Source organism: Panthera leo, chromosome A1 (genome assembly GCF_018350215.1).
Source record: "Panthera leo isolate Ple1 chromosome A1, P.leo_Ple1_pat1.1, whole genome shotgun sequence".
NCBI classification, from domain to species: Eukaryota; Metazoa; Chordata; class Mammalia; order Carnivora; family Felidae; genus Panthera; species Panthera leo.
Window position 1 is genome coordinate 3,822,265 of NC_056679.1, and position 14,881 is coordinate 3,837,145.

The 14,881-nt window shown below is 39.7% G+C and overlaps 1 protein-coding gene across 6 annotated transcripts in view; it reads left to right on the forward strand.

The window, feature by feature from the left end:
- SGCG (sarcoglycan gamma) overlaps nt 1-14,881 on the forward strand; it is a 164,698-nt gene that overhangs the window by 65,406 nt on the left and 84,411 nt on the right. The gene's annotated exons all lie outside the window — the stretch shown is intronic.

The following is a 14,881-nucleotide window of genomic DNA, read 5'->3' on the forward strand; positions in this document are numbered from 1 at the left end:
TACAAAATTCTCCATGAAGTTGTGTGTCGTCTTTACAAAGTACCACGCTGATCTTTTCTCATGTTTACAGTGGTGTTATCTATGCTACTCAGTGAACACACCATCCAATCATTCTTGGCTCTTTGATGTTCCTTCATTTTCTTCTTGTCTCTCAAACTGCTCTGCTCTTACGGTGGCTTCTCTCCTGTTTCCTTCCCTGGGTCGCTTTATTAAGTCTACGAGGTAGAAAAGAAGCCAGTCTATGTATTTTGTTCCTAATACCTTGTCTACTGCCACCACATGCGAGGCACCGCTCCGTAAACATAGGTGTTCCTTAACTTGAAGTGTCAGAAATTTAAAAATTGTCTGAGATCACCGGGTGAAGAAAATAAGAATTAGAATTTGCATCCATTTCATTTCATTTGAAATCCGCCCTTTTTTCACTGCACCACACACATGGGCTATCGTAGATGGCGGTAATAAAAAGAAATAGTTGACCAGCATACTTCCCCTAACATGATAGCGAATATTTACCCGAACCAGCAGCCAGAAACATACTTGATACTGAAACCCTAGAGGCATTTCTGTTGAAGCAAAAACGAGAGAAGTGTATTACTGTATGCTACCCTTTTATTTTTTGAAATATTGTCCGTACAGCAAGGCAATCTGTTAAATAAGGCGTTGAAATAGTTAAACAGCAGATGATTTGAGGGAAAAGAATTATTGGAAATAATTACCATGTTGTCTTATAAAATCCAGAAGAATTAAATGCAAAACCCCCCAAACAAATACGAAAGTTTGATATGTTGAGTAATAAAATGAGGTACAAAATGTAGTGTCTAACACCCACTCGTATTTTAGTCCAAACTAGTTAGAAAACGAACTAGAAGAATCACACTTCATATTGCAATAATTACGCAAATCTGCAAGACTCTCAATTTGCGGGAATATACTTTCCCGACAGTCCCGAAAGGAACCCTGAGGAAAAGGGTCTGCACAGCTGGATGAAAAGACTTCATATTAGCTTTATTCATGACAAAGAATAACAAGGGAAAGCTTGCTCTAGCAAATACCAAAACATTCCATGAAACTAGAATGATCTGGCGCCTGGGTGGCTCTGTCGGTTAAGCGTCCGACTTCCGCTCAGGTGATGATCTCGCAGCTCTGTGAGTTCGAGCCCCGCATCAGGCTCTCTGCTGTCAGCACGGAACCCGCTTCAGATCCTCTCTCTGCCCTTCGCCTGCTCGCGCTCTCGTTCTATCTCAAAAGTCAATAAACATTAAAAAAAAAAAATCCAAATCCTGTGGCTCATAAACACCAAAAAGACCCATGGAACATAAAGAGATTTTAGAGACAGAATATAAATTCGTAAATTCAGTACAATTATAATCTCACTTTTCTAAAACTTATGCTTAATTAAAATGTTTCTGAAATACAAGTAAGCTCCATAATTTTAATGTAATAATGTAAAGTAATAAATTAAAACATTAAAAATTATGTAACTTCTTTGTGACGTTAATAATTATAAATTGATAAACTGATAAGCTGATAAATATAAAAACTGATAACTGATAAGTATAAACTGATAAATATATAAACTGATAAAAAATTAAAACTTGTTTGATGGGAAAGGGTGGTAAACGCAAATACATCCTACTAACTTCAAAATCATTGTCAGGCAGTAACCAATATTTTGTCATACACTGGGATAACTTTGCTGCTTAAACAAAGGTAGAGCATATCATACCTATTTGTCTTTATTTCCTTGTGAAAGATTCTGTGCTGTCTCTATTGTACAAATATGCCAATACATTTGAATAATGTAAGTTGATGGGGGAAGGTGCATTGCTTCGTGAGTCTATGGAAAACTTAGGGAAACTACCCTGCATTTAAGTTTTGCAGTGATATAGTGGGAAAATTATGAGCCAAAAGAATATGTATGTTGTACTGCCAGAGTATTTGTATATTGTATATTTTCCTTTATAGGTTTTTATTAGGTGGCATTTTGTAGTTTGGATCATTCCTTGGATTGCTTTTAATGTCAAAATGAAATTATCCATTTTTCATCAGAAGACAACTTTACTAGCAAATAAGTTTTTTTCCAGGGGGTTTTTGCTTTTGTATAACTGTAATAATATTAAAGGGATTTTTCTTCTAGGAGAGGATATATTTTTAACTTGTTTTGGAAGTCAATAGAAGGTATAATTCAGTTGAAATTAAATTTGCTTCTATAGCAAGTTGCTGGGAAACATCAATTTCATTAAATGAAGTATACCCAGAACTGGTTTCTATATATATTTCTAGAGACTCTCAAAGTTTTACTGTTGACGAGTCAGCTGATCAACTTGACCAAACTTTATCCTTTCTTATGCTGAGCCAAAATGAAAATTCATTATCCAGTCTTCTGCATGGTTTAGAAGAAATAAACATCAAAACTTCCTAAGATATAAAGCATTGAGAAATGAGTCTCTTTATGGGTATTTGAAAATAGACAAGACAATCACTGATTATTCTGAGACTATTCACCAAGGCCATCTTTACACAAAATATGCTCACTTTAATTTCTCATTAAATTCTAGGAACCCCTTGCCCACAATATGAAAAATCAGGATCACGATAAAATTGAGAGAAAATTGTATACAAATCATACCACTGAAGAATAAATTTATGTCTGTCCTTGATCTGTTGCAGCGCTTTAGAATATAGTCAGATAAAAAAAAAAACTGTAAACATTCATTCATGAAATAATTCTTCCTGTTTCTAAGGGAAAAAAAATCCTTATGAACTAGAAAAACTTACATTTATTTGATGCCTAAAGTTTTTACTAGCGGCCTAGCAAGGAAGAAAAGTTGCGTAGAGAACTCCCAGAAGTGATTGAAAAAAACCCAAAAACCTGAGGTAAACAAATAATAGTTATGAGAATAATTAAAGGAGCCTCAGTTTGATTTTATGTCACCTCTCAACTGTCGGCATGAAGTTTATGAAAGCACAACAAGGTTAAAAACTTTAAAATCACTACAACATCCCCCCAAATGCCAAATTCCTTGCTACACACCGTGGGTCATCCTAAAGGTGCGAATTCTGAAGTAATACCAATTATCAACCTGTTCGTTTTTTAAATGTATGCGGAGCAGCTAACGTAAGGTGTCATGGATCCCGCGGTTGCAAAGGCCAATCAGTGAACCCACTGTTGGGTCCTGCTGTGTGTAGGGTGCTAGCCCCCACAATACAGGCCGGGTTTACAAAACTCTCAGTGCAGTAGAGGTCTAGATACATGTAACATAATGGGATAAGGTTTCTATGAGAGATGTGATCAAACTTTTGTAGAAATCCAGAAGAAGGAGTTATGGTGGCCTGAGGAGATCAGAAAAGCTTCAACAGGACTTCGATAGTTTGGGGATGCAATACAAGGATGAAGAAAGATTGTTGAGTGAGAAGTGTATTGTCATGAAGATGTAAGGTTCGAAGGAGAAGGGCAGGAGATAAACCTGTAGAAATAGGGACCATGTATAAGAGCCTTGTATGCCCGTAGGTCACTTGTGTGGTATTGTGTACCCCAGTTTTTAAAGAGGGAGAGTAAACGTTAGGTTAGTGTTTTAAGAAATTATCTGGAGAACACTTAGGAGGGGTACTCACGTGTAAGAGGATGTGTGTGAGGGTTTAACATATATTCAGTATTTACATGGTGCCAAGGACGCAACTCCAAGAAACGCGGGCATTTCACAAAAAAGCCTAGGAGGACATCGTTGAGAAAAAGCGCCAAAGGGACAGTCGAAGCCAAAAGATAAACCAAACTGCCCGAAGCCTCAAGGGAAGGTAGAGTGCGAAGAATTATGGATTGGCCAACAGTCCCAAATGCTACCGAATTTTCCAGTGGAATGAGAATTGAGAAGGGGCGTTGGATTTTTTAATAACAAGTGATCGGGGAGAGCAATTTCAGTAGAACGGTGATGGTGGAAGCCACGCTGTCATGGGCCAAAGACCGAGTGGGACTGAAGGCAGTGTGAATTGAATGTGGACTCTGACAGAATGTGACTCATGCATTGTGGGTACATTCAGCTTTAATGGAAGCTGCCAGTGTTTAGGGCGGATTGCGCCAACTCCCGCCAGGACGTGAGAGTTCCAGAGCCTCCACATCCACTGCTTGCCACTGCCTCTTGACATTTTCTATAATGTTTTCAGCTTTATTGAAGTAGAGTTGACAAAACTGAAAGAGATTTGAAGCGGACCACATGATGATATGACAGACACACACACTGTGAAAGGACTTCCCTCAGGGAGTTCACACATCCATCACCTCCCATATTTACCTTTTGTGTGTGAGGGAGAATAAGTTCTACTCTATTAGCAAATTTAAACTGCCCAAAACAGTGGTATCAGCTATAGTCACCGTGTTGTTACACAATAGATCCTGAGACTCCATTCAGGTCTTTTAACTGAATGTTTGTACCTTTTTACCAACCTTTTCCTACTTCTCCCCACCCCACCCCACCCTACCCCCAGCCCCTGGCAACCACTTTTCTATCTGTTTCCATGAATTTGATTTCCCCGCTCTTTAGATTTCACATAAAGTTATACTATGCAGTATTTGTCTTTCTCTGTATGACCATTTCACCTGGCATAAGACCCTCCGTGTTCATCCAGGTTGTCACAAAAGACAGGATTGCCCTCTTTTTTTAAGGCTAAATAATATTCCATTGTCATTGTATACCACATGAGAAGAATGTATAATCTGCTGCTGTTGGGCTGAATGTTTATCTGGTCTAACGTACAGTTTAACCACACTGTTTCCTTAGTGATTTTCTGTCTGAGTGATGTATCCATTGTTGAAAGTGGAATATTGAAGTTTCCTGCTATTACTGTATTACTCTCTATTTCTCCCTTCAGTTCTTATACTCAAATGTTGGGTGCATATTTTCTGGTGTGACATTCTCTTGATGAATTGACCCTCTTAGCATTCTATAATGACCTTCTTCATCTCTTGCTATAGTCCTTGGTTTATAGTCTGTTTTTTCTGATATAAGAATAGCTACCCTTGATTCCTGTTGGTTTCCATTTTCATGGAATATCTTTTTCCATCACTTTCAGTCTATATGTGTCTGTAGAGATGAAATCAGTCTCTTATAGGCAGCATGTAGTTGACTCTTGTTTGGTTTTATTGTGTTATCTAGCCACCCTGCGTCTTTTGAGTGGAAAATTTAGTCCATTTACATTTCAAGTAATTTTTGGTAGGTATGAACTTATGACTGTCATTTTGTTGATTGTTTTCTGGTTGTTTTGTAATGCCTTGGTTCCCTTCTTCAAGTCTTGTTTCCTTCCTTTGTGATTTGATGATTTTTACATAGTGTTCTGCTTATGTTCTTTTCCCTTTATCTTTTGTGAATCTATAGGTTTTGGCTTTGGTTACCATAAGGCTTATATAAAACGCTCATAGTTATAACAGTCTATTGTTTTTTTAAGAAATAAAAGAGTTTTATTACAGCCCAAGTTAAAGACAGCTGCCTGGGATGCACAATCTTTACAAAGAAGAGAGTGCTCTAGGGAAGGAACATTGGGTGCAGAGTTACAAATGTTTTTTACATCAAGAGTTACAAATCAACTTGATAAAGGACATCCAGAAAGTTACAGGTTTTATCTTATTTTTTAAAATTTTAATTCCAATACAGTTAACACACAGTGTTGTATTAGTTTCAGGTGTACAATGTGGTGATTCAAAAATTCCATACATCCCCCAGCGTTTATCACAGAAGTGCACTCCTTAATCCCTATCATCTATTTCACCCATCTCAGAACCCACCTTCCCTCTAGTAACCATCAGTTTGTTCTCCATAGTCAAGAGAATGTTTCTTGGTTTGTGTGTGTGTGTGTCTCTCTGTTTTTACACTGGCTCATTGTTTTAGTTTTGAAATTCCACCTATGAATGAAATCATATGGTATTTGTCTTTATCTGACTTATTTCACTTAGCATCATACTCTCTCACTCCATTTGTATTATTGCAAGTGGTAAGATTTCTCTATTTTTGTGGCTGAATAATATTCCATTGTATATACATACCACATCTCTTTTATCCATTCATCTATCGATGCACACTTGGGCTGCTTCCATAATTTGGCTATTGTAAATAATGCTGCTGTAAACATAGGGGTTCATGAATCACTTTGAATTAGTGCTTTTGCATTTTGGGGGTAAATACCCAGTAGTATGATTACTAGATCCTAGGGTAGTTCTATTTTTAATGTCTTAAGGAATCTCCATACCATTTTCCACAGTGGCTGCCCCAGTTTGCATTCAGCAAACTATCAGCAGTGAAAGTAAGTTCCTTTTTATCCACATCCTTACCAACACTTGTTGTTTCTTGTGTTTTTTATTTTAGCCACTCTGACAAGTGTAAGGTGGTATCTCATTATAGTTTTGATTTGTATTTCCTTCAAGGTGAGTGCTGTTGAGCATCCTTTCATGTGTCTGTTGACCATCTGGACGTCTTCTTTGGAGAAATGTCTGTCCATATCTTCTGCCCTTTTTTAAGTTGGGTTATTTGTTTTTTGGGTGTTGAGTTGTATCAGTTCTTTATATATTGTGGATACTAACTCTTTATTGGATATGTCATTTGAAAATATCTTCTCCCATTCAGCAGGTTGCCTTTTAGTCTTGTTGATTGTTTCCCTCTCCATGCAGAAGTGTTTTTTTTTTTTATTTAGGTGCAGTCCCAGTAGTTTATTTTTTACTTTATTTTCCTTGCCTTAGGAGACATATCTAGAAATGTTGCCATGGCCAATGTCGGAGACATTACTGCTTGTGCTCTCTTCTAGGATTTTTGTGGTTTCAGATCTCACATTTAGGTTGTTAATCCATTTTAAATTTATTTTTGTGTATGGTGGGAGAAGGTAGTCCAGTTTCATTGGAGTTTTCAGCCTTACACCCCATTCTCCAAAGAAAGGAGAGAGGCTGGAAATGATTGATCATGCCTACCTAAGGAAGCCCTCCATAAATCCCAGTCGTAAGGGATAAGGGGAGCTTCTAGATTAGCAAACATATCCACACCAGGAGAGTGATATACCCCAACTCCATGGAGACAAATCCAAAGGTCCCTGCGCGTGGGATTTTCCCAGACCATGCCCTATATAGCTCTTCGTCTGGCTGTATATCTGTGTCCTATACCATATTTTTTAATATACTGGTAATTATAAGTGTTTCCTTGAGTTTTGTGACCTGTTTTAGCAATTTAATCAAACCCAAGGAGGGGACCATTGGAACCTCCAATAAAGAGCTGGTTGGTCAGAAGCACAGGTGATAATCTTGGCTTATGACTGGCATCTGAAAGCGGTTGGGTGGGACTGAGCCCTTAGTCTGTGGAATTTGGTGATGTCTCTGGGAAGATATGTCTGAATTGAATTGAATTCTTGGACACTCTGCTGGGATCTGAGGATTTATAGTTGCGGGGAAAACTTCCACACATTTATTTCGTGACCAGAAATGTCAGAAATGAAGTGTCTATGTGAGGAACAGGATCCTCAACAGGAAGGAAAGACATAGTAGGGGAGAACTGAGTTTTTCCTACAGAGGAAGGAAAAAAACCCCAAGTGTTTCCTTACCATACCCAGCTGGCCTTTAGAAAATGTTGAATGGGGCAGTGCTGATCGGAGAAGGAAAGCAGAGGGTAATCTATTTCCTACAGAAGGGAAAGTTATCAAAGGTAGTTATATGAAACCAAATTGATGTAGTAAATTCAAAAGGATATGTAGGTTCATTTAACTTTAAGAGATGAAAGGAAATCCGAGAAGCCTGCAGAACTATCAAATATTTTGCAGTTTTTGACCTCCAGAATGAAGAAAGCCAACAACAATAGGAAATTGACCAGATGAATTTAGGGTTCCAGGGAAAGTTAACTAGATCGTGTTCTACTTGAGTTCGAGCTGTGAATGCTAAGCTTGCAACTAAGAAAATGATGATTAAGGGCCAAAGCAGCACCCCATCTGTGAGCTCCAGCTTTGGGAAGATGAAAAGTGGGGAAGGGTTTGTGCCACAGGTAAAGGTTAAAGTCATGGATGGGAAGAATTTGAGTCATGACACTGTTCTTGTTACATGGAAGGGGCTTTGCACTGAGAGTTCATTCACCCTTCTGGCGTTCTGTGTAAATTGCCTAAGGATTTAACCAAGGCATCATCCTGCAGGGACTGCTCTCCCTGTCCCCTGCTATTGCCCAGAAATGTTGAGCCCACTCTGAACGAGTGGTGGGAGCAGAACAGAGTCAAAATCTGGCACTTGGTTGATTTTTGCCAAAACAATGAATGAGTCACGGTACAGTCACATTATGATTGACAGCAGCTGATGCACCAAAGGAAGGAAAGCCAGAGATGAGATTTCCCATACACATGAAACTGACAGTGTGGTGCAACGTAGGATCTAAGTGACATTGAGCTTTATCAGCTTAACTGATGTTTTTCTGGACACGGATCGTTTAACAGCTCAACAACCACGTGCTGAGCACTTTTGTGCATCAGATATTAAACGAAGAGTTGAGAATAGTTGTGGTTCATCCCTGCTCACAAGAAGTATCCTGGCTAATCTGTTGCTACAAAACATGTTAGTCTAAAAACAAATGGCTTAAAACAAAAGCTATTTTATCATAACTTTTGATTTTGTAAGTCAGAAAATGGGGCAGGGCTCAGCGAGGCAATTCTGCCCGCCACCACCCCCCATGTCAATTGAGGTCACTTAGATATAATTAGCTGGTATTAGGGCTGGTTTGGAGGGTTTGGGATGACTTCATTCACATATCTGGTGCCAGTGCAGGGATGGCTGGAAAGCTGGGCTCAGCTGAAACTGACAACTGGAGAGTCTGCCCTTGGTCTCCCCAGCATGTGATCTCAAGGTCCCTGGACTTCTTACATGGTAAGACTAGTCAGGACTTCTAAAGTATTCCAGTAGGCCTGAGCAGAAGCCTCAAGACTTCTTTTGATGTCATACCTGCTGGTAGCCCAGATTCATGGGCAGAAGATTATACTCTACCTCTCGGAGGAATAACCAATATTTTGTGCAGAAACAAATAGGCTCTTATATTAGTAATGATATAAGTGCTACTACAGAGCTATGCACAGGGTGTCGTGGACAGGGAGAACTGAAACGAAGGATTAGGAAGAATTAGCTGTATAAATTAAAATAAGAAAGTTATTCGTCAACTCCATGAGCAAACACACGGATGCCGAAAGAGCGTGCTGCCACTCCTATGATACAAGGGAGTAGAAGTGAGGGAACCAGAACGCCATCAGCAAGAGTCAGGAGAGACTGAGGGATCCAGAGCAAGTCTGTTCCACCTCAAGGGTCAAGAACGGACCTGGTGCCCAGAGCCTATGGCCACACGGCTCCAGACCCTCTCCTCATAAACAGGAGTCAGTGGGGAGCAGCAGGCACTCACCTCTTAATGCCCCTCCCCTTCCCGGATTTCCCTCCGCCAGCGGCCTCCAGTGCGCTGCAGATAGGCCCAACTCCCTTTCATCCCCATCGATGTTGGTCACCATAGGAAACCCTCGCCTCCCCACTGCTCATCTCTTGCACTCAAAGGCTCTGAGGTTCTGCTCACGCACTATCCTCTCCTACCCTCATCCTTCCCCAACTCTGGGAACCCTCTGTTCAACCCTCTGGAATTCAGGACTTGCATCAGCACGACGAATGTTTTACTTGGCCCATCACTTTAAGCACTTGATTAAAGGGCCAGGCTTCTTCCCTGTAAAATTACTGTTTTCCCATTTGCAAGTATAACTATTTGGTAAGGAGATAGGTTTAAACTATGTAAAGATACTGTTTTCGTCAACCCTTCCATTCATTTGTTTATTTTTACATGTCTGTATGGACTCATGATTTCTAATTCTATTCAGTGGGTTCTCATAATCCATTGCTGCCATTTCTTTCAGTGCTTATATTCAGTCTGATTTGGCATCTGGGAGCCCCTTTTAGCCGGCTCTTCTGCCTTTTGGTCTATCCTCAGTATTCTCTGTGCCCTTTCTTGTCTACCCGCACAGGATCTTCCAGGCTCATCATGCTCTTTGCTTACTCTGGCCCTGAAATTAGCTATCTCTCCAAGGAGCTGTAATCCCTCTTAGTGTGGAATGGTATTTAGAACCTGAGATTCAAGTTTCGGACGCGCTCATTGCTGTCAGTGTGCTGCTAGCCCAGACCCACTCAGAGGACATGTAACTAACACCCGCGTGCACGCATGCAGATGCACACACACACACACACACACACCTTTATATGAACATTTATTTCTCTACCTATCCATCTACATGTGGAACACCATGGGTTCATACAAATGTTTAACTTCAGTGCAACAATATGGGGATTAACCTGGTTTTCTCTCTTTTTGTATTTGTACCTCCCTTCCGTGACAACGAGGAACTTAGCTCCCTTGCTCTTTCATCTACTTATAAACTCAATCCCTTGCATGTTTCCACCCTCCTACCTCTGCCACCACCCTCTCCCCGTTGCACTTGAGCTGGACACCCTTCCCCGGGGGAGCTTCGCCACTAAGGGGTTCTATTCACCCTTCTGGGACCTGACATCCAATGCTCGGTCACGCCTCTTCGTAGAAGCCCTCTTCACCCAGCTGGGACATTTTATGTAACAAGAACACTTGGCCTTAATGGAATCGTACACCTTTTGTGTTCTTAAAACCACAGTGTTCTTACAGGGCTTTGCTATGGGTGTCAGAGCTCAAGGGGCCCGATGATTGTCAGGTCATGGGAGATAGTACTCAATAACCAGAGTGACTTTTCTTAGAGAAAAATAAGATAGTATAAATCCATCAGAATATTTCATTAATTTAAATGACTATGAACATTAAACTCTACTATTAATAAAGATTTTCAAGTTGTGTTTTTTAAAAGATCATCTATAATGTCCTTACAAGAGACATAAAAGAAAAAAATGAGAGAGTTTGAAAATAAAAGAAGGAAAAAGGATAAGCCAGAACAGTACTGACTAAATAGAAGCTGGTGTGAGATAAAAATAATATCATTTATAATGGCACCAAGACACATGAAGTATTTATGTAAAAATCAAGCAAAATATGAATAAGATTTATATGCTGAGAACTACAAAACAATGATGAAAGAAATTTTTATGATTCAATGGGGAAATAGTGTTCGAACATTGGAAGACTCAATATTTTTAAGATGTTAGTTCTTCCCAAATTCATACTTACATTCAATACATTTCTAGTCAAAAACCCAGCAGAAATTTTTGTAGAATAGATAAGCTGATTCCAAAACTTATATTTAAAGGCAAAATGCTAGGATAAAGTTAGAAAGAAAGACAAAAAATGTATATGATTCCACTTACTTTAGGCACATAGAATAATCAGATTTATAGAATCAAGAAGTAGAATAGGAGTTACCAGGGGCTGGGGGGGTGGGGAATAGGGAGCTGGGTTTAATGGGTACAGAGTTTCAGTTGGAAAAGATGAAAAAATTATGGAGAAGGATTGTGGTGATTGTGCAATGATATGAAGGTACTTAATACCACTGTACTATGCAATTAAAGATGGCTAAAATGGTGAATGTTATTAAGTATACTTTATCATAATAAAGATTTTTTTAAATTCGAATTGCCAAAATAATTTTGAACTCCCACTGGGTGATTTCAAACCTGACGGTAGGGTTAGAGTAATCAATACAGTATAGTAAGTACAGACACATAGGTCAACAGAACAGAATAGACAATCCAGAAATACAACCACATGTGGTTAATTTTTGACAAAAGTACAAAAGTAATTCAGTAGAGAAGGGATACAATTATCACCGTATGGTGCTGGAATAATTGAATATCCACCCATACGCAAAATAATCTTCATGTACACCCCACACCATACACAAAAGTTAACTAAAAACTGGTCAGAGACCTAAATGTGTAATCTAAAACTATAAAAATTCTAGAAGAAAACATAGGAGAAAATATGTCCTTGGTTTAGGGAAAGTTGTCACATAAAATATCAAAAGCATAATCATAAGAGAAAAGTGATAAATTAAACTTCTTGAAAATTGAAAACTTTTGCTCTGCAAAAGACACCAGTCAAGGAATAAAAAACCACAAACTTGGTAAGAATATTTGCAAATTACATATCGACAAAGATGTGGATAGTAAAAAGCCCACTGAAAAACACTTACTATCATTAGTCGTTAGGAAAATACAAATTAAAACCACAATATGATACCATCACGCTCCTATTAGAATGAAAAAAAGTACTGACCGTACTAAGTGCTGACAAGAATACAGTGCAACCAGAATACTCATATATTGCTTATGGGAATGCAAAATGGTACAACCGTCTTGGAAAACTGAAGTTTGGCGGTTTCTTGTTTCTTATAAGGTTAACCATAAACCTACCATACAATGCAGCAAATCCCCAGGCGTTTGCTCATCAGAAATGACCACTATGTGCGCACAGAAGCCCTTTATTCGTAATCATCAGAGCAAGCTAAATGTCTTTCAACTGACACATGTATAAACAAACCGTGGAATATTCTCCAGTGGAATAGTCTGCCTCTCTAAAAAGAAACAAACTCCTGACACACACAAAAGCATGGATGACTGCCAGACGCTTTATCCTAGGGAAAGAAGGCAGTCTGAAAAGGCTACATACTGTATGATTCCATTTAGATGACATTCTGGAAAGGGCAAGACTATTGCAACAGAAAGCAGTGGTTGCCAAGGAATGGGGGTTGGCTGTGACTGCGGGGGGGGGGGGGGTGGGCATTGTTTATCATCTCCAGAACTGTTGTGTACCTTCACGGTGTTGGTGTGTGGTACTTTGATTGTGAAACCTGGCAAAAATATTCACTAAAAAAGGTGAATTTTATTATTTGTGAGTTGTAGCTCAACATGCCTGAGTTAAAAAAAAAAAACGAAAATAGGCATATTGTTTTGTTTTCAGACGTTGAGTAGTGATGGATTGTTTGTAGAGGTTTGTAATTCATTTTGTTAAAACCATAGAATATGGGCTGAGGTCATCTCATGTCAATTTCCTCATTTTTCAATGAATGAAAAAGCCAGAGGAGGAAATGACACATGACAAAGAACAATCACCTTTTGCGATGTGATTATATAAATAAGCTGCTTCAGAGGCTGGGATGTGCATTACTTTTTTGTCGTTTTCTGCCGATGTAGCAAAACAGAGTCCAGAAAAACTCCTGGCATCTGTTCGGTTGAACCCAGAAATCCACAGCAGATTTTCAGATTTGAATGTACAATGTTGGAACCTCACTTTGGCTAATTCTAGGACCAAAAGTTCCTGATGCAGTTGTCTGCTAAAAATTGGTTTATTATACACACACGATGGGTCTTACAACATTGCTCATGTTGGCTTCATTTCATAAACTGTGTCTTACAACTGCACGGTTACATTTTGTGAGAAGTTGTACCATAGTGGCTGTCAACTTTTTAGATTTGGAGCCCCGCCTCCAAAGCTACACACTCAGTCACAAATGTAAGAGTGACTCGGGAAAGCTTCTCTGCGTGTGGTGTCGGTTGACCCAAGCCCAGCAGCACTGAGGGACTTCCATTAATCACAGTGCAAAATCCACTGCTCCCACACCCACGTTTGGGAAGAGGGCCATAATGGTGGCTCACAGACAGCTAGCCAGGCCGAATGATTCCAGACTGAATCTGGTTCTTGTTAACAGGGCTTATCAGTCAGTGGAGTTCTTGGGAAGAGAAGTCTGTGGCATCGGTTCAGAGTAACAGATCTCTGTCCCGGAAGTCACCTCTCACTGTATAAAATTGTGCTTAATGTCATTGTTCCATTTTAGCTGACCATTCTACTCTCCCTTTTTAAAATCTAACTCTAGACGCAGAAGAGAGGGGAGATCAGAATTCAGTTTGTTGTATTTAGGTGTTACCAAACTTTCGAAAGCGAAGGAGAGATGGAGAATTGTATATATGGGTCTGGAGCTCAGGAGAGAAAATGTAAACTGCAGATAAAAACAGGTGACAATTTCCACACTGAGATGGTACTGGGAGCTGAGGGTGTGGTCAGAGAAGGACAGGACGGGGCCTTCCTGTGGACAGGAAGGGGCCGGACTGCTGAGGAAGCCAGCAGTCCAGGGCTGGGCAGAGGAGGATGAATGTATATGGAGGCCAAGGAGAGAAGCTAAGAGAGCCTGGTGTCCTGGAAATCGAGTGAGGATAGGGTACCAATGAGAAAGAGGTCCAGTGTTAAATGCTGCTGAGAAAGCAAAGGGAATGAAGTTTAAAAATGTCCACGAGATTTAATAGCATGGTGGTCACTGGTGATCTCCACAATTAAGTCTTCTATCCTTTGTGGTCATTCTTCATGATGAAAAATTCTTTGAGAACAGACCCTTTGAATAGAGCTTCACGTCCTCCTATATGGTTTTGTGCTTAAGAAATGGCCACCGAACAGTTGCTATATTGTAAACTTACCTGATACACATGAAACCTCAAGAAGGTGTCATGGTGGCGGGGGTGGGGGGGCACCTGGGTGGTTCAGTCAGTTGAGTGTCTGACTTCAGCTCGGGTCATGATCTCACAGCTGATGAGTTCAAGCCCTGCGTCAGGCTCTGTGCTGACATCTCAGAGCCTGGACCCTGCTTTGGATTCTCTCTCTCTCTCTCTCTCTGTCTCTCTCTCTCTCTCTCTCTGAAAAATTAAAAAATAATAAAAACATTTAAAAAAATGTTTTTCAATGGTACCATGGGGGTGGGGGTGATGGAACTGTTATGTACCCTGGTTGTATCAGTGGCTACACGTGTTAAAACTCATAGAACGGTACACCTCAAAACAGCCCATTTTATTACATTTTAATTTAAAAAAAACAGTTTTAAATAGTAATGGTAAGAGTCTTTTTCTTACATGGTGGCGACTCTCGGGTGTTTATTGTGAAGTGAC